The 24,375-nt window shown below is 38.4% G+C and overlaps 1 protein-coding gene and 1 long non-coding RNA gene across 4 annotated transcripts in view; one reads left to right on the top strand and one right to left on the bottom strand.

Moving 5' to 3' along the window:
* The window catches only part of PCMTD1 (protein-L-isoaspartate (D-aspartate) O-methyltransferase domain containing 1), a 67,802-nt gene extending 47,001 nt beyond the window's left edge, over positions 1 to 20,801 (bottom strand). Inside the window, exon 1 of one of the 3 annotated variants that reach the window (XM_047727587.1) lies at positions 20,651 to 20,801. The gene's annotated coding sequence lies outside the window, so the exon portion shown is untranslated. The remainder of the gene's footprint in view (positions 1 to 20,650) is intronic. The other 2 variants (XM_047727589.1, XM_047727588.1) reach the window with 2 other exon arrangements.
* Positions 20,802 to 20,889: 88 nt separating this feature from the next.
* Positions 20,890 to 24,375, top strand: part of LOC125098617 (uncharacterized) — a 72,530-nt gene continuing 69,044 nt past the window's right edge. Inside the window, exon 1 of the long non-coding RNA XR_007126896.1 lies at positions 20,890 to 21,122. This is a non-coding gene — a long non-coding RNA (uncharacterized LOC125098617). The remainder of the gene's footprint in view (positions 21,123 to 24,375) is intronic.

Below are 24,375 nucleotides of genomic sequence, written 5' to 3'. Positions count from 1 at the left end.
TAACCACATCATAAATTTGTAAACCATAAATAGTGCATGGGACATAAAGCTTCTAACGTACACATGTCCAATAACTAATTCACTTTCTTTCACATCTAGGACAAAAAAGACACATTTGAAATGTTCATTTGTAAACCCAAAAGACCAGACAGGGAAAACAAAAAAGTGTCAGTTCTGAAACCTAGTGATCACGTAATGACTTCCTTAAGACAGAACTACAGAATAAAATGTAAATCCTAAAGTTAGAAGTGTCGGAAAAGGGGCGCCTGGGTGGCTCAGTGGGTTAAGCCGCTGCCTTCGGCTCAGGTCATGATCCCAGGTCCTGGGTTCGAGCCCCACGTCGGGCTTTCTGCTCAGCAGGGAGCCTGCTTCCTCCTCTCTCTCTGCCTGCCTCTCTGCCTACTTGTGATTTCTCTCTGTCAAATGAATAAATAAAATCTTTAAAAAAAAAAAAAAAAAAAAGTGTCGGAAAAAAAAAAAAAGCCAAGGAACAGTGTATACAGAAGCAAAAGGAAAAACATACCCATTCACATATAAGTTGACTGAGAGATGTTAGTGTAAAAGCAAAACAAAACAGAACAAAAACAAAAACAGTGCAGAGCCTTCTGTCATGCTCTGGGCCACAAACTCTGCCAAAAGGACCAGGGGCCCTCTGTACTCACTTACATGGGCTCAGGCAGCAGTCAGGTACTGAACTTCTCTCTTTGGTAGCTTACAAGCTAACTTCTACCTGTGCTTATTTTCTCTAATGGAGCATTTGTTACATACATTAGCAAAAATTACCTGTCTTATGTAGTTTTCTTTGGTTTGAAATGTTTTCCATCCAAACTGTAAACTCAATAATAAAGATAAAATAAAATGAAGATAAAATACGTAAGATTTTCATCACACCTGTAAAGGTGTTGGCAAGCATTTAAACATAAAACGCTGTAGGAATAACTTCTAGCTTTCTATCTACTTCAGGACATCCTTTCAAATTTTAACATATCTAACAGCTACAGCAAAGTGAAAGTACAATTTTCTTTTATTGTCCCTTGAACTCAGGAATCTTCATCCGATCAGACAGCAGATACACTACTGTCTCAAGATAATTAAAACATCTGCTCCCTAACCCTTCAATTCACTACTACAAATTGTTTCAAGTAACAGAAGTAAGTTCTGTTGGAAGCAAGTAGGTTCTATATTTTAACATTCAGCAAGTTTTAAGATGCCTACATTCAAGATGTAGACTTTTCAGTCATATTCTCAATTCTACTCTAGTCTTGCTTCCTGTGCCTTTTCCTTCTCTCCACCTTCCCCCTTATTCTTTTAATTTTCCTATTCTCTTTGCCTGGTGCAGTGAAGATCAGCATAAACTCAAACAAGATGGAGATACAGTAGGGGATAGCTCTATGGGAATTCAAGGTATAGCATATAAAAGGACAGAGGAATATAAAACATTTTTAAAGCATAAGATGAGGCAACTTGAGCTGAAATTTTATCTTTTGAAAGTTAAAGGATTTCATGTATCTCCAATGTTTCACTCCATTGTACCTACATTCCTTTTACTTAAAACATCTTAACGTACCTCTTCAAACCTGTATCACTACACAATCAAGCATGTATCCATATTCCTAAACACAATCACACCCATATACTACAAATGCCCTCAATACGCAAAGTCCCATCTTTGAGCTAACAAAATCGTCAGAGAATAACTGCCTCAGATTTTTAGGATTATTGCTTAACATCTTCAATTTTTCAAGAAACATAAGAAGTGCTCTAATAACCATCCTTCACACTTAAAAAAATTCCCTGTAGAAGCTATAGCCTAGAAAACCTTTCAAAAAGAAGAGCTGTTGGGGCGGCTGGGTGGCTCAGTGGGTTAAGCCTCTGCCTTCAGCTCAAGGTCATGATCTCAAGGTGCTGGGATGGAGCCCCTCATCGGGCTCTCTGCTCAGCAGGGAGCCTGCTTCCCCCCTCTCTCTCTGCCTGCCTCTCTGACTACTTGTGATCTCTCTCTGTCAAATAAATAAATTTCAAAAATTTAAAAAAAAAAAAAAAGAAGAGCTGTTTACCTCTGTAACTCAGGAAAGTCTGAAGCAGAACACTGAAATGACTACTGAGCTTTCTGGTTTTAATCCGTTAAGTGGCTATGTTCTTAGGAAGTAATGAGATCAATAAGGAAGCATGAGAGAAAAACATACACATTTTTGGCTCCTCTTGGGTCAGACTTTTTAAGCTGGGCTTATTTTTTATTTGAAAAATTCTGAGTTCACAAAGAACAATATTCAAATAAAAAAATAAAACAATATTCTAAAGCAAAATTTCATAGTTTGGGAGATCTGATGGTCTGTATCTGTTCCATTCCACTAGCATATCACAAACCAAATATGAGCTCACACCAAAGACATTCTTTCTGTATATTATCATACTGTGGCATACAAAGACTGGCCTCATACTTTATGATTTTGAGCAAACTGTTATCTTTCCTGGCTTTGGTTTTTTCACCTGGAAGTTACTGTCACTAAATCAAATCTTCTCAATGAGACCTGTAAAAACTTTAAAAATGTCTAAGTATATTTGCTATACAAAAATAAAGAATGTAAATTAACTATCAAGTTTTTTGACCTTATAAAAATGGCATCTTTCCAAAGTCCACGATAATCTTTCTATGGACAGTGAAAGCTATATAAAATAAAATATGTAGTTATAGGTCATTCTTTTGAGTGCTTCAATAGCAACTCATAATTTCATTAACTACCCCAAGGTATTTACAAAGGATAGGTGGTATTACCTGCACTGTGCAAATGAAGAACACTGACTAAGAAAGAACAAATTGTTTGTTCTAGATTTCCTATATAATACAAAGATACTCCAGTCTCATTCACAGATCTGATGGCATCCACTACCACTAATATTCACATTATCAGAAATAAGAAAATACAGCAACCAGAAATATAGGTCTAAGATCTTTTGACAAATACACACATACCACATTTGATACTAATACCTTCACTCATTTATTGGGACAGGTAACTCTCTTCCTATTTTTACTCATGACCCGGAGAAAGTTTAAAAAGTTCTTTAAAATAAGCTGTAATCAGGGATGCCTGGGTGGCTCAGTCAGTTAAGCGTCTGCCTTCAGCTCAGTTCATAATCCCGGAGTGGGTCCTGGCTGGAACTGAGCCCCATGTCCAGCTCCCTGCTCGGCGGGGAGCCTGCTTCTCCCTCTTCCCCTTCCCACTGCTCATGCTCTCTCTTGCTCTCTCTCGCTCTCTCAATAAGTAAAATCTTTAAAATAAAACTGTAATAAGATCATCACCATAATTCTATAGGCTCTACAGTAATTACTAGGAAGCACACCTTAATTTCAAATGATTAATCTGTCATCAACAGTTCTTTGTTATCAATAAAACTCATCTGGAGAACACCATGCAAACTAAACAACCAAAATGCTATGAAAGCTTGTTAAACTATGGCCCCATACTTCCCTCCAGGCTTCATTTAAGAAGTTCTTCACCACTGGTCCAGCAAGTTATAAGACCCAGGGACATTGAGGATAGAAAGCCAAAAAATGGCTTCAGTTCAGTTCAATTCAGTAGACAGTCTTTGTTCATGGAAATTAAGTCTCTTAAATGGTGTGTATTTTTTAAAAAATGTTTAAAACTTACTTTCAAATTGACTACAATAAATTCACAGAACTGAGATTTTTCATAATGTTAGGAATTGTTTCATATCAGATTATGGTCAAACTATGTCCTCATAACTGAGTATAGGTGTGTTTATTAACAGTACACATAAAATACTAAACGCTCTCTCAACAAAAAGCTACTCAATGCAATTTGATTGCCTTACATTTGGAGATTCTAAGTCTTGCACAAAAAGACTTCCATTTGATGATTTCCTCATTTAGTTAACAAAAACTGATCACCTACTTTTGCCTCAGAAACTATGATAAGCATGGAGGATTCAGAGATCATACTCCCAGAAGCTAAATTCAAATTAAACAGCTTTCTTAGGAGGTAAGAATAGCACTTCATTTCACGGATAAAGAAATGCCCAGCAGCTGCCTTGTCCAAGATCACACAAGTTTGAAAGAAACCCCAGATTTATAAATGATTTTATAATAATCTAGATATGAGAAAATCTCTTCAAACATGAGGACATATGAGGCCAAAAAGACCTAATACTCCTTTTAGATTTCATAAAACTGAGCAAAATGCTTCTTTTAAAAATAATTTTTTATTAATTTCAATATTTAATTACAGATAGTAAGCAATATTACTAAAACCTGACTCTAACAGCTTTTGGGAGATTGTAAGGGAAAAAAAAAGCCAAATTTAAACTATTATAGAAAACATAATAGTAAGTCAACTAAATAATTTTTTTTACTTGAAGCTATTAATGTTCTTCACAGAAAATTTTATGAATTATTATCAATATCTAGATAATAATTATATAACAATGTATTAAATATATCTAGACTGAATCCACACAGGTTATAATGGTGAGTTACAACATTAAGCAATGTAAAATTCTGATCTGAATTCAATAGGGTTTATAGCAATAGGAGGAATATAACAATTTTACTTTATTCATTTGCTAACCTTAGAATGATTATTTATAGACTGAATACTAGTATGTCAAATAATAATGATTTCATATCAAATTAGATTCACTGAGTTATACTCTAATAGAATGTATTTCAATATAAGTAAAAATTGTAATTCAAAGATCATATAATACAGTGTGGATTCTAGATTGGAACCCTAATTCTATAAATTCTAGCTATGTTAATTTTAATACCAGTAATTGTCTCACAGGATTCACAGGAGAAGTAACTGAGATAATGTATGTAAACTGCCTATAGTCCCTGGTCACATACCAAGTACTCAATAGGTGTTACCTGTTTCTATCAATACAGACCTACATCACCCTCTCACAAAAGAACATGTTCCCACTTCAAGAAACACTTGTTCAGCGTTTACAAATCCTTATCTAATAATAATATATATTATATATATAAAATAATTTGGATTTTAGATGCCAGTTTTCATTAAGATCTCAATAGCTATATGGTGTTTCTGAGGGAAACCAAAGCATGGAAAAATGAGGAAAGACCTTGGGGACATATCTTGTGATGCTGGATAGAATTAGAACTAGTCTGAACTCATTACTTGATCTGGAAAACTGTATGTGTATACACACATACACACACACGTGTGCAAAACAAAATATAAAGCTATAGAAAACACATATACTTTTCCTTGTTTATGAATGCCTAAAAGAGAGACAATGTTTCCAAAAAAACTCAAACTCTTCTTGAAAAGGTATGTAGGAAAATATGTTTTGCATTTTTACTTACATTTTCCTAGCTATTAATAGTAATCTCCCCATTCTCCATTCTGAAGACACTTAGGAACCCACCCCTCTCATCAGTAGCAGGGACTCTGGCATCTCTGCTGCAGTCTTCTCTGCTCCCAGGTCTCACAAGCATCCTGGGCATCTCTGACAACTATTCAAGCCCCAAAGGTAAGAACCATCACAATGCCTTAAACTCCAAGGACCTATCTCCACCCACTGCCCAACCTCTGTATTCTTTTTTTTTTTTTTAAAGATTTTATTTATTTATTTGACAGAGAGAGATCACAAGTAGACAGAGAGGAAGGCAGAGAGAAAGGGAAGCAGGCTTCTCGCTGAGCAGAGAGCCCGATGTGGGACTCGATCCCAGGACCCTGAGATCATGACCTGAGCTGAAGGCAGCGGCTTAACCCACTGAGCCACCCAGGTGCCCCCCAACCTCTGTATTCTAATTTTATTCCACAATCACATCTTACAAGTAGTTTGTCCAATCTTTTTCTACCACTACATTTAATCTTCAGTGTAAACTAATGCTACAGGAAAGATTTTCCATAAAAGACCAAAGAGTAAATACATTAGAGTTTGCAGGCCTTAGTTTCTGTTAACAATTACTGAATTCTGTACCTGTAAGAGCAAAAACAGCCACAAACAACATGTAAGTGAAGTATGGCTATGTTCCAAATTTATTTATTCATGAACACTGAAATTTCAATTATATATAATTTTCATATAATACTTTTAAATTTTTTTCCAACCATTCAAAAATACAAACACTATTCTTGGTTTGCAGACTATTCAAAAACAGGCAGTGAGCCAGGTTTGGCTCATGGACCATAATTTGCTGACCCCTATGAGGATCACTTTTGTAAATACCGTAAGTATAAAGAGTTACACAAAGGTTGGCAAAACGTCTAAGAGATCTTAAAAAATGTTTTCAGAAAGTCAACCTGAAAGCAACATTTTCTAAATTCCTGTGAGGTACAGATCTAACTAGCATAGGTTCCAAGAGCTTTTCTGGCATCTTAATTCTTTATAGGTGAAGTACTATGACGGTTGCAATAAAATGAATAGAATAAAATGAGTCAGAAACAAAGTACAGATGTCCCAGGCTATCCAAAAGTATAGTGTTCCTATGAAAACTTTCCTAAGCCAAACTGGCATAAAGCAGAAAGTATTCCCCCTGTGTTCAGATGCAGCTTTAAGACAGACCTACATTAGTATAGTAATGGCTCTTTTCCTAAAATGGAAAATCCTCTACAGATTTCTTTCAGTTAATGAAAACAGGTACTAATGCAGGTCTTTCAGAAATGCCAAGTGGTCCAATGCTATGTATCAGAAAGTGGAGGATACTTATATATTGCTGACATTTGATATTTCATTCTAGAACTTTAAATTTTAGTCTGTAATCCATGAGACCAAAGGCATAATCCATATAATTTTCTGTGCATATAAACCCGAATAAAATACACAACTTGGATATTTGTGGAAAAGTCAAGAAAAATAATAAACTGTAAAGAAGAAGACCTCTAAAATTATCCAATTCACCCTGTAATCCTGGGGCAAAACTACTTGTTCAAGGTCATACTAACAGAATTCAAGGCTCCAGAGCCTTGGTTGAGTTTCTTTTCAATATATCATAAAATTAAAGCTCAAAAAGTGACAACTTTTCTAAAATAACATGTGCTCGCCTACTGCTTTTAAAACAAAACCTTCATATTGTTAAAATAAGACACGGAAGAAGTGTAGAGTCCTTACTGAAAGTGTAGACAGAGCTGCTAATTTTTCAGACAGTGTAGTAAAAAGAAAGAAGCAGTGCTCAAATATTTGGTCCAGGGACTAGGACTCCATTTTGATACTTAAGAGAATACAGGAGGCCAGCAAAAAATAGTAAAGATTAGCTGACTGGAAACAAAACATAAAAATATCAAGTGGCCTTTAAGTCAAAAGGAGTCTACCATCATTTTAGCTGGGAGAAAGGTTTAGAATGGCAAACGGAGCAAGAGCAATGGAGACAGGTTTTAAGAGCAGCAGTTCATTGCCCTGATTCTGTCAAAGAGAAATTAAGTACAAATTAAAAATATTCTACTTCCAGAGAGTAAATGATGGTTACCAGGGGATGAGGAGTGGGGTGGTAAGACTGACAGTGTTTCAGAATACAAGCTTGCAAAAAGTAGTAAGTCATAGAGGTCTAATGCACAATATAATAAATCCAGACAATATTGTACTGTAATTATGTAATATGATCAATATTGCTACAGAAGCATTATAAGATAGGAATGTAACAAAGTAACATTGTACACATTAAATGTCATATGTTAAATTTATTCAATTAAAACACAGAAAAAAATTCTACTTCCTGTATCAATTCCTACTGATGGGTAACATTCAGCCACAGCATGAGCAGATGGTGCCAGAAAGACACTGCATGAGAAAAGAGCTTTGCTTCTAGGTCTGGTGCACTGCTTGGCAGGCTCCTGCAGTCCTTAAGCATTCTCCACCAATACACTCCCACAGTGCACAATAGCCATCAGCTTCCCCCAGCGCTCTCCCTTGAATGGTGTGCGGAAGACAACCTTTGGTAAAACACCTCTTTGTGAACATCTTTCCCTGGCACCAGAAAGCAGATGTCTGGCAATTCCATTAAGGAGGCACCATAGCAACTTCCTTGCCATCCAGTGAGCCACACATCCTCTCAAAAAGGTCCAGATCTCAACATTGGGTGGGGTTCTTCCTTAGGTGCTTAATCTTGGTCCTTAGGGGTAGAACCTAATCCTTGTATCTTTTTCCATATTCTGTATTTTTCAAAAAGATTTTATTTTGAAAGAGGGAAAGCATGGAGTGGGGGGAGAGAAGTAGAAGGAGACAGAGAATCTCAAGGAAAGTCCACATTGAGTGCAGAGCCCAACTCAGAGCTCGAGCTCACAATCCTGAAATCATGACCTGAGCTGAAATCAAGACTGGGATACTTAACAGACTGAGCTACCCAGGCACCCTATTCCCATATTCTTTAAAACTCTGTTTACTTACTAGCCAATCCTGTTATTGGCAACATTTTTTTTTACATTAAACTTTCCCTGTTCATATTACCCTGTGTTGTTTTTCCTTTCGTTTGAACTAGACTAATACAGTGCTGACAACCATTAAGATGACACTCAGGTCAATGCGGGAATGAAGAATAAGCACACAGGCAAAAAAATGAACTGTGAAAACAACAGATCCTGACATGCTGCCAGCCAAAACATCCACAATCCTTTGGATTTGATTTAAACTGCTATGTCTTGAAAACAGATTTTTTTTTAACTGCTAAGTATTTGAGTGTGTTTTATCTTAGTTTCATGGCAAAATGTTGTCACCAGCTTTTCTGTGCCGAGAGCTGTCCATCCTGATCAGAGAGGAACATTAGATAACCAAGTGACTTTGGAGTACCGATAGCAGCAGCTGCCCATTCTGCCATCTTAAATTCCCTGCTAGGAATCCATCACTGTCAAACTTTCAGAGAGGAGGATGACTTAGTGGCCTCATCCACTGGGAGTCAGCTTAAACATGAGCTTGTTAAGAGAAGCACCTGATCGGGGCACCTGTGTGGCTCAGTAGGTTGAGCCTCTGCCTTCAGCTCAGGTCACGGTTTCGGGGTCCTGGGATGGAGCCCTGCATTGGGCTCTCTGCTCAGAGGAGATCCTGCTTCCCCCCTCTGCCTGTCTCTCTGCCTGCTTGTGATCTCCCTCTCTCTGTCAAATAAATAAATAAAATTCTTTATAAAAAAGAGAGAAGCACATGATCTTTCTGGTGCCCCTGTTTCCCCTCTATAGACTTCAGTGATTATTAGCACACCTGAAAAAGGACAAAATAAAACCACTGAAAAACTCATTAAATTTCATGTATGCATGGTAGGCAAACTAAAAATAGAAGCAGACTACAAAAGAGGTTAAGAGAAAACCCAAATTCTTAAAACAAATGCCAGGGATATAAGCAATTATAAAGGTTACTTTTTCTTCTTGGTGGCATTTCAAAATCAAAGAAAAGAGCATCACAAAATATTTCTTGAAGGACACCTGGGTGGCTCAGTTGGTTAAGCATTTGCCTTCGGCTGAGGTCATGATGCCAGCATCCTGAGATCAAGTCCCACATCTGGCTCCTTGCTCAGCAGGAAGCCTGCTTCTCCCTCTGCCTGCTCTGCCTGCAGCTCTCCCTCCTTCTGCTCTCTCTGACAAATAAATAAATAAAATCTAAATATATATTTATTTCTTGGAAAAAAAGCAGTCCCAGAGTTGGAGAAACAGAGAAAGAAAACTAAAGATATAAGCAGGCACTAAAAAATTCAACAAATTTATTGTATCACTCATTCAGCAAAAAATAATTTTGGAAGAACTCCATAGTAAATGACACTAAGCAAGCCACACTTACCTTGCTACTGTACTACAAATCCAATGCAATGGGCCCCAAAGAAGAGAGGTAATTGCCAGAAAATCAGCCTTATGTTGTTTTGGGGGTTTTTTGGCTTTTTGTTTTTGTTAAGATTTTTATTTGACAGAGAGAGTGCAAGCACATGCACAAGCAAGGGGGTGCTGGAGAGGGAGAAGCAGGCTCCCTGCTGAGCAGGGAACCCCATGCAGGACCCAATCCAGAACCCTGGGATCACGACCCAAGCTGAAGGCAGACGCTTTAGTGACTAAGCCACCCAGGTGGCCTAACAGCCTTATGTTTCTTTATGGTATTTGTTTTATTTTAAGGTATGATGGGTTGGAAGGCATACCTGTTTTGGAGGAACAAAAATACTTTCCAAAATAGTAACCTGTAGTAACTTCTCTTATCTCATTACCTTACTGTAATTTCTCTAAACATATTTTACAGCTGGTGAGCCTAAGGTAGAAAATTCTTTTATGTGCATTTATAAGGAACGCACAGGGAATGCACAGCGAATGCACTTTCCTACTAAGAACAAAGCATACGTACAACTTCAAGTATAAGACTGTTTCCCAACTGGAAAGACTCACATAGCAAACTGACAAGGATCCCAGCTTCTTACATGGCAGAAAAGCAATGTCATGGCTGTTAATTTTGTCCCTGCCTTTCTCCAACATAATAGTCTCAGGGACTTTAGGACAGTTATGTAGGTTCTCCTTCCCCTCCTCTGATGATTCAAAATCCTCCTCCTCATTAGCAGAATTTCCCAGTGCATTTATTAAGTTTCTAGATTAATTTCACAGGGGAAAGGGTTATTGCCATCACTTCAAATTATGTCCAAACCCAAAACCTTCTATATAGCCCACCTCTCACACTAGCTACTGTATTCAATTACTCATATTCCTCTTTATTGAAAATCCTTTTCTGTCACTATCCTTATCAGTATTAGCTAGAGTACTGTAACTAACTACAATTTAGTTTTCATACTTGTGGTTCTCCCAACTTTAATACCATCCTGTATACCATTCTGATTCACATGCCCAATATAACACTTTTATCATTAAAGAAAAGCAGCAGCTCCAAAAATTCAGAGATCTCTCCAGGAAACTGCAAAAATGAGAAGAAATCCTACCTGACAGGGGTTCAAGTCCATCATCATTTAAACCAAGTAGCACTAGTTTCATCAGTTTTATAAATGTCATCTTAGTTATTTTGGGGGGGAAATGGGATTGCTTAGCAATCACTTCCCTAAGGGATCAAATGGTCTCAAAATACTTAACTATATTAGTTTTCTATCACTGCCATAACAAATCACCCCAAACATTAACAGCTTAAATCAACACAAATTTACTGTTTTACAGTTCTAGAGGTCAGAGGTCTGACACGGGTCTCACTGGGCTGAGATGAAGGTGGCAGCAGGGCTGAATTCTTCCTGGAGGCTTCTGGAGGGTTTGTTCTCTTGCATTTTCAACTGTCTAGTGTCCGTCTACTTCTCTGACTCACGATCCTTTCCTCCATCTTAAAAAGCCAGCAAAGTCAGACTGAGTCCTCCCCACTGTCTTTCTTCCACTTTTAAGGAACCCTGTGATTACACCAGGCCTATCACGAAAATCTGCAATAGTCTTCCTAATTTAAAAAGTCAGGGGATCAGCATCCTTAATAATTCCCCTTTGCCTGATTAGGTAACATAGTCACAGATTCCAAGGATTAAAACATGAGCATCTTTGCAGGGGAAGAGGCGTTACTTGTTTACTTCACTACCCAAATTGTATTTGTCCTCTATCTCCAGCAGAGCAGGGAATCAAACAAAACCAACTTAAACATGTAATGTGCAACCCAAGTCCATCCTCACCTGTCCTATTTCCGCCCCCCACCCCAGATACAGGAAAGGAAATGAGAGATCACAAGGATAATCAGTGCAGAGAGATATGCTCTCATCCCTTGAAAGAACTTGGAATTCATTTTCTCTTATATATAATGTGTGGTCACATTCTGAAGACAGGACGAAGTCCTCTACCTGAATCAATAATAACTACACCACAGAACCTTACAAAGACCCTGAAATTAAATTTGAAATACCAACTGGAAACACTGTAACAAAACCATCAGCTTTTTTGTCTGGTTATTATTAAGCCATGTATAATCATTTCTCTTAGAAAATATATGTCCAGTCTTAACAACCCTTGAATACAGTATTATAAAAAACATGCAGTATTTCTAATACTTTACACCACTGGGAAAATTGTGCCTAAATTAAACCTGAAGCTTAAAAACCACTTTGGGGTCAGTACTGCTTAAGTCTTGATCTTACTTTTAGAAATGTGGAAAGTAATTATGTGGATTCATTCTGTGTACTTACAAAAATTCAGTTCAGCATAAGCAAGACCCTGTACATGATAGTCCACACCTTTACTTAGTTGTTGGTACCCACCAAGATTTGTAGCAGATTCAAAACTGTCAAACTTTAATGCAGCAGGATTCTAGATTGGCCTCAAGATGGAGTAGCAGCATCCTTTTAAAAACAGACTGCCCTACAGGTAAATGTTTTCAGTCTGTCACTAAAAATGAATGGAAAGACAAACTAGCCATATTAAGACATTTAGGAACAGTACTTGATTTTAATAATGCTCTACACAACAGAGGGTACTAATGGATATAGAGGGAAGCAAGACACAAAGTCTCTCAGAATTAACTACAAGATATACCATCCCTGGGTGGTAACATTCCTGACAATCCTGTGCTTTTTAAACCGTATTTTCTAGTTTTTCTATAGTGAATTGCTACGGTTATTGTTTAAAGGAAGAAAAGCAAAAACAAATAACCTTTTTATATACTATGTCTACAGTGACTATAACATGCATGTTAAGTGCACAGAATCACAGGTGCAAAGAACCACTGTTCAAAAAAAATCTAAACTACGTTAAGCACCATCTAAAGTATATACAGTATTGGGGTGCCTGGGTGGCTCAGTAGATTAAAGCCTCTGCCTTCGGCTCAGGTCATGATCGCAGGGTCCTGGGATGGAGCCCAGCATCAGGGCTCTCTGCTCAGTGAGGAGCCTGCCTCCCCACGCGCCACCCCCCCCCCCCCCGCCTACTTGTGATCTCTTGCAAATAAATAAATAAAATCTTTAAAAAAAATAAAGTATATACTGTACCATCATAAAAGGAAATGACATATCTAGCAAACATCTAAACACTAATTTTTAAATGCTAATTAGAAAAATACTCAAATTACATAATTAGGAGAGAATGACTGAAAAATGACAAAGAAAACACTTGACTATTCAGTAAGCATATAGTACTACTTAAGAAAAAAAAAAAAGCCACAGGTTGCACAACCTTAAATGACTTATCAGGAGTAACCTGATATAGCAGCTGCGGAACCTCAGTAGCTGCTACACTTCACACAATACTCTGTATTTATAGCACCCCTGGTCTGAGAGAATCAAAGGGCATTCACTATTTACGCTGTATTCCACCATCACCTTATTCGCTTGTTATTCCATTCAGTTCTGACTTCCAACATTCCCACCACTCCAACAGGATTCCAAATGACATTCTTGAATGAATATGTTATTTCTGTTTATACGTAAAAGTCTGAAAGGACTCACACTACACTATTAAAAAAACATTACCCAAGCAACCTATGATGGACAGATGTGGAGGGGGAGACTTGCTGAGGAAGGAAACTTTCTTTTAATTTCATGCATTTTAGTAATTCAAATCTTATCTTTGACATACAATAATAATACAATAAAAAATTAATGACCACATAAAGTATATTGCATTGTAGGCCATGATATTTCCTTCTAGATGACAGAAGGAATTTAGTTCATCCCCTGAACAGCTTTATTCAATATATTATTAGAGGCCACAGTCTCAGACCAGTTTCCAGATATCAAGGATTACTTCTCAGCACCAAAATTCTACTAAACACATCCAGGGCTGACCTTTGTCCAGAGCAGACAACTGGTCACAGGAGCTACCCATCAGCACTGCCATCCCTGGTCTTCCAATTCAACCATCAACTCTGATTTCCAGCAAGCATTTTTTAATGTTTCTCCATTTCTGCCTTTTCTCCATTCACTTAGCTATTAATCATCCAAGCCAGAAAAGATATCCATTTTATTCCCCACCATGAAACATCCATTTTAGCTTTCAAGCTTTATCTTCCCCACAAGGAAAGAACTGCTGGTTTTTATTTCTCTTCCTTCAAAGTGTTGCTTCAGTGGATGTAACAGTAAAGATCTGAAAGCCATCTAAATGCCCACCAACAGAAAATATGCTTAAATTAGCATATATATAATCTATATATGTAAGCTATATATAGCAAATACTTTGAGGACAAAAAAAAATTTTTTAAGAATGAAATGTTTCATCTACTAACAAGGAATATTAGTGATAAATCAAGTGAAAAATCCAAGTGAAAAACTGTGCAGTGCACCTCATCTCTACAGAAGCAGAAAAAAAAAAGAGTATTTATTCATATATACTTGCATACAATAAATTAATGTTTGTTTTACATCATTCCAAAGATGAATGAATGGCTACCTCCCAGTGGGGAAAGTAGGACACTGAGGGAGGAGACATTTCCAGTTTATAAAACCTTCTGTATGTTTAAAATTTGGACCATGTAATCATATTACCTAATTTTAAAATCAATCATTTTAAACTTGCTTCAAACTCTTATCTTCAAAGTATCTTCTCTTATATTCGAAGTATCTGCTGTTAATTCTTCAAAGTTGAGAGCGGATAAACTGACAAATAACCTTAAGAATCAACCTCATTCCTTTATAATCAAGCATTTTAATACTCCAAAGGAAACCCCAAATGTCTGCCCCAACACCATCACCAAGATATCCTACCTTATTAATTTCTAACAGCAAAAGTTATTTTTTTTTTAAAGATTTTATTTATTTATTTGACAGAGAGATCATAAGCAGGCAGAGAGGCAGGCAGAGAGAGAGGAGGAGGCAGGCTCCCTGCTGAGCAGAGAGCCTGATGCGGGGCTCGATCCCAGGACCCTGAGATCATGACCTGAGCCAAAGGCAGCGGCTTAACCCACTGAGCCACCCAGGTGCCCCAAAAGTTATTTTTATTTAATAAAGCAATAATTACTTATTATGTTGCTAAACTGTAACACAATATAGGATGCAAGGATATAAGAGAAATATAAAATTGTAAACTTTGCATGGTAACCATTAACCCTGATGGATTCAAATATGTCTGAAATTTCACATGAACTCTTTAGAAAAAGCAAGGATTTATGTGTAATTTGTGTGAGGGCATTTCAGCTATCATGTAGTTGGAGATTCTTGATGTCACCAAAAGGCAGAAAATGACACTGCAGTATAGGGAAAGTTTTATTCTACCTTTCATATCCACATAAACATTTAAAAAACTGAGGCCAAAGAATTATGGTTAACACTGCAGAATTCAACAAAATGGGAAAGAATTCAAATATCAAACCATTAGTTTTAAGAATGAGTAACATAGACATGTGCATACAGAAAAATAAAACAGCATCTTTTAAAATAAACAATTTATCATAATTACCTAGAGATCTTTCTGAAAATAAAGAACTCATTTGATAGCCTAAAACAAGACAATCTGGTTTTGTTGCATACACAATTAAAAACCTCAGTTAACTACTATATATGTCATCTAGCAACTAAAATCAAATACTACTTAAATTCCATGATCATTTTCATATTCATTCACATATATTTCCTGAGCATCCGTTGGGAGATACAACAATAAGAAATGGTTTCTGCTTTCAGGTATTTTATAATTCAATTACTGTTAGGGCACTCAAAAACTAATTCAGAATAGAAAGTCATCATCAAGAGGTAAAGCAAATGCACAAATAAGAGTAGACCTTACTACCTATGAAAAGAGAAAAGGGGCTCTAAGGAAAGTCTGTGTATGAGCTAGCCTTTTATTTGAAAGACTTCGGAAGGCAGAAATAGGAAAGGGAAAAAATTTCAAGTGGAGATGTGTAAGAAACCAAAAGTTTACATCCCTTCTGTTCCAGACTACAAAATACAAATACTTCTGTTCCAGAAGGAATGTAAACATAAGTCTGATTAAACAAGAATTAAATTTGAGAAAGAGCACGGAGGCCGAATAATGGAGTTTTAAAAAGCAAACTGAGGAACAAGGATTTCATTCTAGTTGATCAGGAGACACTCCACAGAACCATGGTGGTCAAGAACACAGACTTGGAAGACATGCTTAGGATTCAAATTCCAGCTCTTCTACCTACTAGCAACCCTGCAAGCCTATGAAGTCTCAATTTCTTCATCTGTAGAGTGAGAAAGTAGTGTCTAAAATATAGAACTATTTTGAGGGCCAAATCAGAATAAAGCATTCAACACAAAGGCTGACATAAGAAACATTCAATAAGTGTTTTTTGTTCTGTTTGCTTCTATCAGGCAGAGAAAATATGATCAGGGCTGTCTTTAGGACAAATAATTTAATAGCAGCATGCATGATGAATGGCAAAACCCAGAGATTAGGGATGTCTTATTAATGGTAGTTGAGGTAAGGGTATTATAAGTATTCTCTTGCTGGGAAAATGAAAAAGCAGCAGGAGAACGTGATTCCTGAACCATAATGCAATAAAATAACAAAGAATTTCTGAGAAAGGGGGAGAGTGATGAATCGAAGGCAACCTTTGATTTTAAGTATAGATGATTAAGAAAATGTTAAGATCATTAATATAAACAGGAAAATGAGGGAGGAATTAAATTGCAAAGGAGAGTTTAATTCTGAATCTACAGATTCAAGACTACAAAATGCCAGTTACTTGAAGAGTTTATCATGGACAACAACAAAAGGCAAGTCTGAAGCTTAGGAAAGACAATGAGGCTGGCGATGCAGAACTGGAGCTTTGGCAGGGAAGGGAATGAACAGTGGAGACCATGGGTGTGCAAGGACTAGAAAAGGAGAAAATACAATTCTAAAAAGAAATGAGGACTCAATCTAAAGTAAAACTTGTATAAGTGAGAGGAGAAAATGAACAAAGCCACAAGGTTTAAGTCTGAGGTGCCGGCCTGTACAAACTACAGAGAAGACAAGGCCTTGATAGCACTTCATATTCCATAACTCTTTAGATGCTATAATAATTTAGATTATAAACAGACTTATGATTATGTGATTATTATAGGATTTTAAGAGCCTGCAAGTTACTGAAAAGTGTTAATTATTCTGACTCAACCCCAAGCAGGACACAGCTAACGCAGTATAATTATAATTAGATATTTTTCCAGTATCTCAAAGCTCAAAGTATTAACTTTTAAGTCCTCATCTTCCTTGACATCCATCCACACATTTGACTCTCTTGATTACCACTATTTGAGGAAACTCCCCACCCTCTTCTTAAGACAGCCAATTCTCAGGTTTTCTCCTACTTTGGCTTCCCTTTCATCTTAACTAGTTTCTACCTAGAAACAGAACCATCAGAAAGCAACAGTCCTCTATGCAAGTCCACAGTAGTTGTTTTAAACATCTAGTTTTTAAAACCCAACTAGAGGGGGGCCTGGGTGGCTCAGTTGGTTAAGCGACTGACTGCCTTTGGCTCAGGTCATGATCCTGGAGTCCTGCGATCAAGTCCTGAATCAGGCTCCCTGATCAGCAGGGAGTCTGCTTCTCTCCCTTTGACCCTCTCCCCTCTCATACTCTCTCTCTGACACTCACTCTCTCTCTCAAATAAAGTCTTTAAAAATAGTAATAATAATAAAAATAAAATACATAGCTGTCATATATGCTGGGAACCCAGAACAGATTAATACACCATAATATTAGGAGCTATACTTCATTAAACTGTCATGATGTATTTTTAAGAGACTACAAAATACTAAAATGAAATAAGCACACTTTAATCTTATTACATTAGTTTACTAAAGTGCAACTGGGTTCATAAAAATGTTAAATGAAATGAGATTACCCACCCAAGTTTACAAGGAATAAAAATGCCTGTAAGAGCTACAGTTTACTATAATATCCAAATTTACCCTGGCATCAAATAGAGTGACTAACACAACACCCCTTCTTCTTGGTCAATGTTTTAATAACACAGCACAGAAACCTCATCTAAAACAATACCATAGTTTCATACTATTTATCCTTTAGGCTATTTTTCAATACATCAATACATGATTATATTCAGATCTCTATTTTGCAAGGAACATCTCCAAGGCAAAACAAAACAAAACAAGGGGCGCCTGGGTGGCTCAGTGGGTTGAGGCCTCTGCCTTCGGCTCAGGTCATGGTCCCAGGGTCCTGGGATCGATCGAGCCCCGCATCAGGCTCTCTGCTCAGCAGGGAGCCTGCTTCCTCCTCTCTCTCTGCCTGCCTCTCTGCCTACTTGTGATCTCTATCTGTCAAATAAATAAATAAAATCTTAAAACAAAACAAAACAAAACACCTCTAAGATCACAATTTTATAAGGTAGTTTTCATTAACGAAAGGCAGCCTGGCAGAGCAGAAAACACAGGTTCTTGGCTTAAGCCTGACTCAAATGCAGTAACTACCACTAAAAAGGTGATGAGATCTTGAGCAATTGAATTAATCTCTCAGAGCCTCTGTTTATTAATCCTTAGATTGGGGAGAATGTCACCTATGTTGCTAGAGATAAATAAGAAAAATATTATTACCAGCAACTATAACTTAAATGCCACAGACACTGTGGTTCCTTTTAAACACAGCTTCCCAAATAATTACACAACTGGACCGAAGATTTCAGGCTACATATTTTTTTTTTAAAGATTTTATTTATTTATTTGACAGAGAGAGATCACAAGTAGACGGAGAGGAAGGCAGAGAGAGAGAGAGACGGAAGCAGGCTTCTTGCTGAGCAGAGAGCCCGATGTGGGACTCGATCCGAGGACCCTGAGATCATGACCTGAGCTGAAGGCAGCGGCTTAACCCACTGAGCCACCCAGGCGCCCCTCAGGCTACATATTTATGCTTAGAACCAGACTTCTTTGTGATTATCTTACTCAGTTCTATGTTTTCCCTGGAAGTTGGCAAGAAGACGCACACAATACATTTTTAATAAATACATGCCACTGATTAGATCAACAAAACCTCCAGCTCTTCCACACACAAAAATACAAAATGTAATAGGGATTTCCTAGCTTTGTCTTATTTAATAGTAAGCAATGTAATATCATCCTTTTGCTTACAGCTTACTCCCTATGGTCTACTATCAAAATATTTAGTTCCTGGCTATTTTGAGGTTTTGTTTTTTTTAACCTAAAATACAAACTTCTAGGCCACTGGTTTTCTATCTTCAGACATGAGTAGGTTGTTTAAGAAAACTAAATTTGTTTTTTTTTTTTTTTAAGATTTTTATTTATTTATTTTGACAGAGAGAGGTCACAAGTAGACGGAGAGGAAGGCAGAGACAGAGAGAGAGAGGGAAGCAGGCTTCCTGCCGAGCAGAGAGCCCGATGTGGGACTGGATCCCAGGACCCTGAGATCATGACCTGAGCCGAAGGCAGCGGCTTAACCCACTGAGCCACCCAGGCGCCCGAAAACTGAATTTGTTTTCAACTGACCACACAAAATTCAAAATTAACTTGGAAAATGCACTTACCAAAAACAAAAAATGAACTATTTTAGTAACCTGCTTTATGAAATGATCCAAACCTCGTAAACTACCATAAACTCCGTGTAAACGTAATTCTTAACTTGCCTAATACATAAGTATCCCCATCTGGCCTTAGACAACCTGAAAGTTTTGCCACATTATGTTTCAAAATAATAACTTGTAGCCCTTTTTAAAAGCTTATGTAATAAAAGATTACAGAAAAACTGGAAACAATGTTCAGCAGTAAAACACACACACACACACACAGCTTATGTGGTAGCTTTTAAAAAGAATGAGGTATGTAATAAAATCCAAGAGTATCTCTGAGTATCCCTTGGCCATAATAAGTATATACTATATATGATCCCAATTTTGTTTTTTAAAACATACTTACACGAACAGAAAAATCCTGAATGGCTAATAAATACCACACTTGAAGACTGGTTACCTTGGGTAATTAAAAGAGGAAAAATGGGGGGGGGGGGGGCGTGGGGAGCAGACGTCTTCATTGTTTAGCTGCTTAATTTTTTTCTTAAAGAGAACGTAGTACTTTTGTAATTAAAAAAATAACCGGGAAAAAAATAACCATTGGTAGGACTATACTTTCTCCTCCGTACCCAAATTCTTCTGTGTAATTTTAAAAACATAATTATGATTTCTCAGTTTTAAAAAAAGAAGATATACAAAAACACAGTCATGGAAGTTAAAAATGAAAAATCTTGGATTTGCAAAATTACTCCCCCTGGTTCCTCTCTTGGGTCCTCTCTACGCCAATGTTTGAAATACCCTAAAGACGGGTACCACACTTAAACAGTAGTAAACGCTCAAACAAAAAAACAGAAAGTAAGAAAATGTTAGCGCCTGCTCTAGCCTCGAAAATCCCTTCCCAGCCTCAACCCCCAAGGCTTCCCCAAGCCTACGTAGGCTGGATTCTCTTCCTTCAAAATCAAAACAACAACAGAAAGTCACGGGGTGGAACTGAAAAGGCCCGAAGGGGCCCGTGGGTGTCTTCGGACCGCAGCGTCTGGGAGTCCCGGTTCCCGATCCCAGGTCAAAGACCTAGGACCGTCCGCCCCGACCTCCCAAACCCTTCGACCCCTGCAGACTCCCTCGACCACCCTGGACTCCCAGCCCCTTCGACCCTGCCGAGCCCAACCCCCAACCTCCCTTGGAAGCCCCCTTGGAAACCGTCAGCTTCTCCCGACTCCCCAGCTCCCGAACTCCCCGACCATCCCCGCCTCGCCTGACCCCAGCACGCGGGATACGCCGACCCGCACGACCCCGAGTCCACAGGCACCAGCGTTACCTGCGGCGAGGCTGTCCGTCTGGCCCGCCGCTGTGACGCACAGGGTCAGGAACTAGGACTCGGCGGGCTCCACAGCAGCCCGCCTCCCCCACCGCCACAACAACGCCGCCGCTGCAGCCAGGAGGAGGGGCGGGGCCCGAATCCGCGGCTGGGGAAGCCCGACAGTCGCGGCCTCGGGAGTTGTCTGGAACCTGGGCATGCGCAGAGAACACCGGGCGCAAGCACCGCTCTGGGAGGACGCCGAAGTCAACAAGGCTAGCGGGACGCCCCCATCCGGCTCCGCCCCCACAGGGATCGCTCCGCCCCCATCCCCAAACAACGCGAGGTCTTGAAGAGACCTGGGGACCGACCCTGTTGGGAGAGATCGCGCGAGAACAGAGCCTCAACCTCCCCGCCCCCTTCCCCGCGTCCTTAACGCTCCGGGACAGAAGAGCTGCTGAAAGGCGGTCTCCCGTGGCGGAGTGCACTTCAGGTTGGAGGACCCGCTGTGAGGTGGCTGTTCTATTTCGCTATGATTCGGAACAGGGCATCTAGGTGTCGGAGCATCTTCGAGGGTGCTTCCCCACGGGGTAACTATACAGAGACTTGTGGAAAGTGCTCACCGGTTTATCTGAAAAGCCAACGATTTTTCACAAGTTTGTGCCACTGTAAAGTGTCCGTTTAGCATCTAGAAGTTTCCCACCTCCCGGTGTTAGCGCTTTCGCCGTCTGGCCCTCGCGTTGGCCGGTGTTCTCGGCCTGGCTTGGGAGTTGATCCTCTTCCCATAACTAACACGCGTTCAATACTCAACAAACTGAGTACCTAGAACCGGTGAAAATGTATGCCATGCAAGTTTCTCGTGGCTTGCCTAAACCTCCCACACCCCATTACTAGAAAGAAAGGGTTTTGAGGGAGAAGGATTAGCAAATTGGGAAAGGGAAAGGAGAGCAAGGGCTGGAGAGCTGAGAAAATGTTGCCCTGTGAACCTAGGCAGTAAACAAGCTAGTTCGATTTCTCAGTGGGGTTTAGTATGCCTAAAATGCAGTATGTCTTCCAAGTACGATAATTTTTGTGCCGGTGTTCTGCTTTCTTAACTCACATCTTTGAGTGTATGTGCCATTCCAAGCCACTAGTAGGTTTGCATTGTTCGAATTCTATTCGGTTTTGATTTTCAGACGTATTAGTGGTTGTAGGCTACCTACCTTTAAAGGTAACCAACGGTAATTAGAATTAAAACGTTTTTTGTTTTTTTTTAAGATTTTATTTATTTGACAGACAGAGATCACAAGTTGGCAGAGAGGCAGGCAGAGAGAGAGGAGGAAGCAGGCTCCCCGCCGAGCAGAGAGCCCGATGTGGGGCTCGATCCCAGGACCCTGAGATCATGACCTGAGCCGAAGGCAGAGGATTTAACCCACTGAGCCACCCAGGCGCCCCGAATTAAAACGTTTTTGATGCCCAGGTTGCTATTTCCCACTGTAGCTGATTATGTGCAAAAGTGATTAAATAATTTATTAATAAAAGAAGACCATGCAGTCAAGGTCAAAGGTGACATTGGGAAGTAAGAATTTTTCAAACAAGAGAAAAGTTACTGCTAAAGTGGTCTGCCAGCAATCCAACAACCTTGTGTTATTTTAATGAACTTTGTTTTATTTAATATGAATTCAAATACAGTGGACATTTTGCTCCTAACTGCAAAATCTCTATTTACTTGCCTTCTGGATTAGAGAGAGCCCTTTGGTCACAGATTTTTTGGCTCTTGGCCTGGTTCCAGGGCTCTCCTCTAACTGTGGTGGGATCATATAACAGTTTTAACAGGATTAGCTTTCTGCTACCCCAAGCAGGAATTTTAGCACAGGAAAATACCTTACCACAAGCAAATTAAGTAGGAATGATTAAGTTAGGAAAATAGTTAAAATCTTTAAACAACTGCTACGGCCTTTCCCCCATTTTTTCTCCTTCACATATTTATTTTTCTCCATTCTGTTACAGGAATTCTTCAGAGTTCCAGACCTTTTTTCTCTTTTTCTTCTACTACATTTAAGTTGATCACAGGTTATTTTTAATAAGACTATTAGTAAGTACTTTGTTAATAAACAGGAGTAAGCGCTATTCTTGTGGGCAAGTAGTCGAACAGCAGTAAGCCATCATTATAACTTCCTGTGGTACACACATCTGCTGATGTCACCCCATCTCCACCATTAAAACCATTTCTGATTATTCCTCTATTTAGCACTTTTCATATGTAATTTACTTCTGGTGAGTGTGTGTCTTACTACTAATAAATAATCCACAAAGTCTGGGCCCATGCCCAGCATGTTCACTATTGCTGGAAAGCCTTGTACAAAATCTGCCTCAGTGTTGGTACTCTGCTTTTGTTCAATGGGTAATTTAAATTTTAAGTTATTTCATCATGTAGAATTACTTAGAGATTTATTTAGCCTGGAATTAATTTAGATAATCCAAAAACAATTATTCTGGAGGTCTTGGTCTACTGTTGGAGCAAGTCTGGTCCTTGCCACAGAAAAGTTGACATTTGGTATAGTAACTTAATTCTCCATACCACGTTGTTTCAATTTTAATGTAAAGCGAAAAAATGCAAAGCAGATCCTTGTGAATACAGAGTACTGGGTAGGCAGGAGCCTTGTATTGTCAGGAATGCTTTGTTATTTGAATTCATAAGACATTCAACAGATGCTTATTAAATCAAACTCAGCATACAAACTACTATCAACATCGTAGGACTTCACATTTCTTTCTCACAGGAATGGCAGAGTTGCTGCATGTTTCTTAAGCCTCCGAATTTGAAGTCTCCCTGTGTTGCCCATATGAACAAATCATCTAGTTATTTGCAAATACCTGTGTTGCATAATAGGCCTTGGTTTTGGTTTAGAGTGCCAAGTCTGGCCTCTGAGGCCTGAAAAAATTTCCTTATACCTTTCATTTGACCTGCAGTGTCTGGGGAAAACCCAGAACTAAATCCTACTAAATATGGAACTGTTTTGTTCTACAATTTTATTTCCTTGTACTATTTTCAGTACAGTTACAAGTCCATCACCTCCTGCCCCCCCAAAAAAACAATAAAAACAAATACTTGCTCTCTAAAGAGATTTAGTTTCACAGTGCTTTTTTTCTGTTTGAGAAACAAAACATAGTAACATTTCCTTATTGATTTTAAGAAACGTAAATGTAGTTTGTGGGAAGAGGATAATGTTTTCTAAAGTAGAACTAGAATTTGAAAATGGAAGAGGAAGCTTAAGACCCTACATTCCAGAAAAGTAATATCTATGTAGTTTACAAATTGAGGAAATACAAAAGTCTTTGAGCTGACAGATGAAAGGGAATCTTCTAACTTCCAACTTTTGTCTATTGCCACTTACACTTTTTAATTTAATTACAAGATCTCTCCCTAATACTGTATTCCACTTTTGTGGAATTCCACTTATGATTACTTCACATAGTGAGCAACATTGTAGTCATATTTAAGGATCAAGAACTCTATGACAGCATTAAAGTAGCTATTGTCTAGAGAAAAGTGAAAAAGACTTTGTTTAAACCAGTGGTTCTCAAAATGTGTTCTGAGATCAGAGGCATAAAATCATAAGGAAACTTACTAGAGGTGCAAATTCATGGGCCCTACCCCAATTTAACAAATCTTCAGGGCAATTTTGATAAATGCTAAAATTTGAAAACCATTAGTTCTAAGCACAAAATGTACATTCTCGGTACATTTTTTTTTCTAAAATACA

This window comes from Lutra lutra, chromosome 4, assembly GCF_902655055.1.
Source record: "Lutra lutra chromosome 4, mLutLut1.2, whole genome shotgun sequence".
Lineage (NCBI taxonomy): Eukaryota > Metazoa > Chordata > Mammalia > Carnivora > Mustelidae > Lutra > Lutra lutra.
Note: the sequence above shows the minus strand (reverse complement) of the source record. Positions and strands in the feature narration are given on the sequence as shown.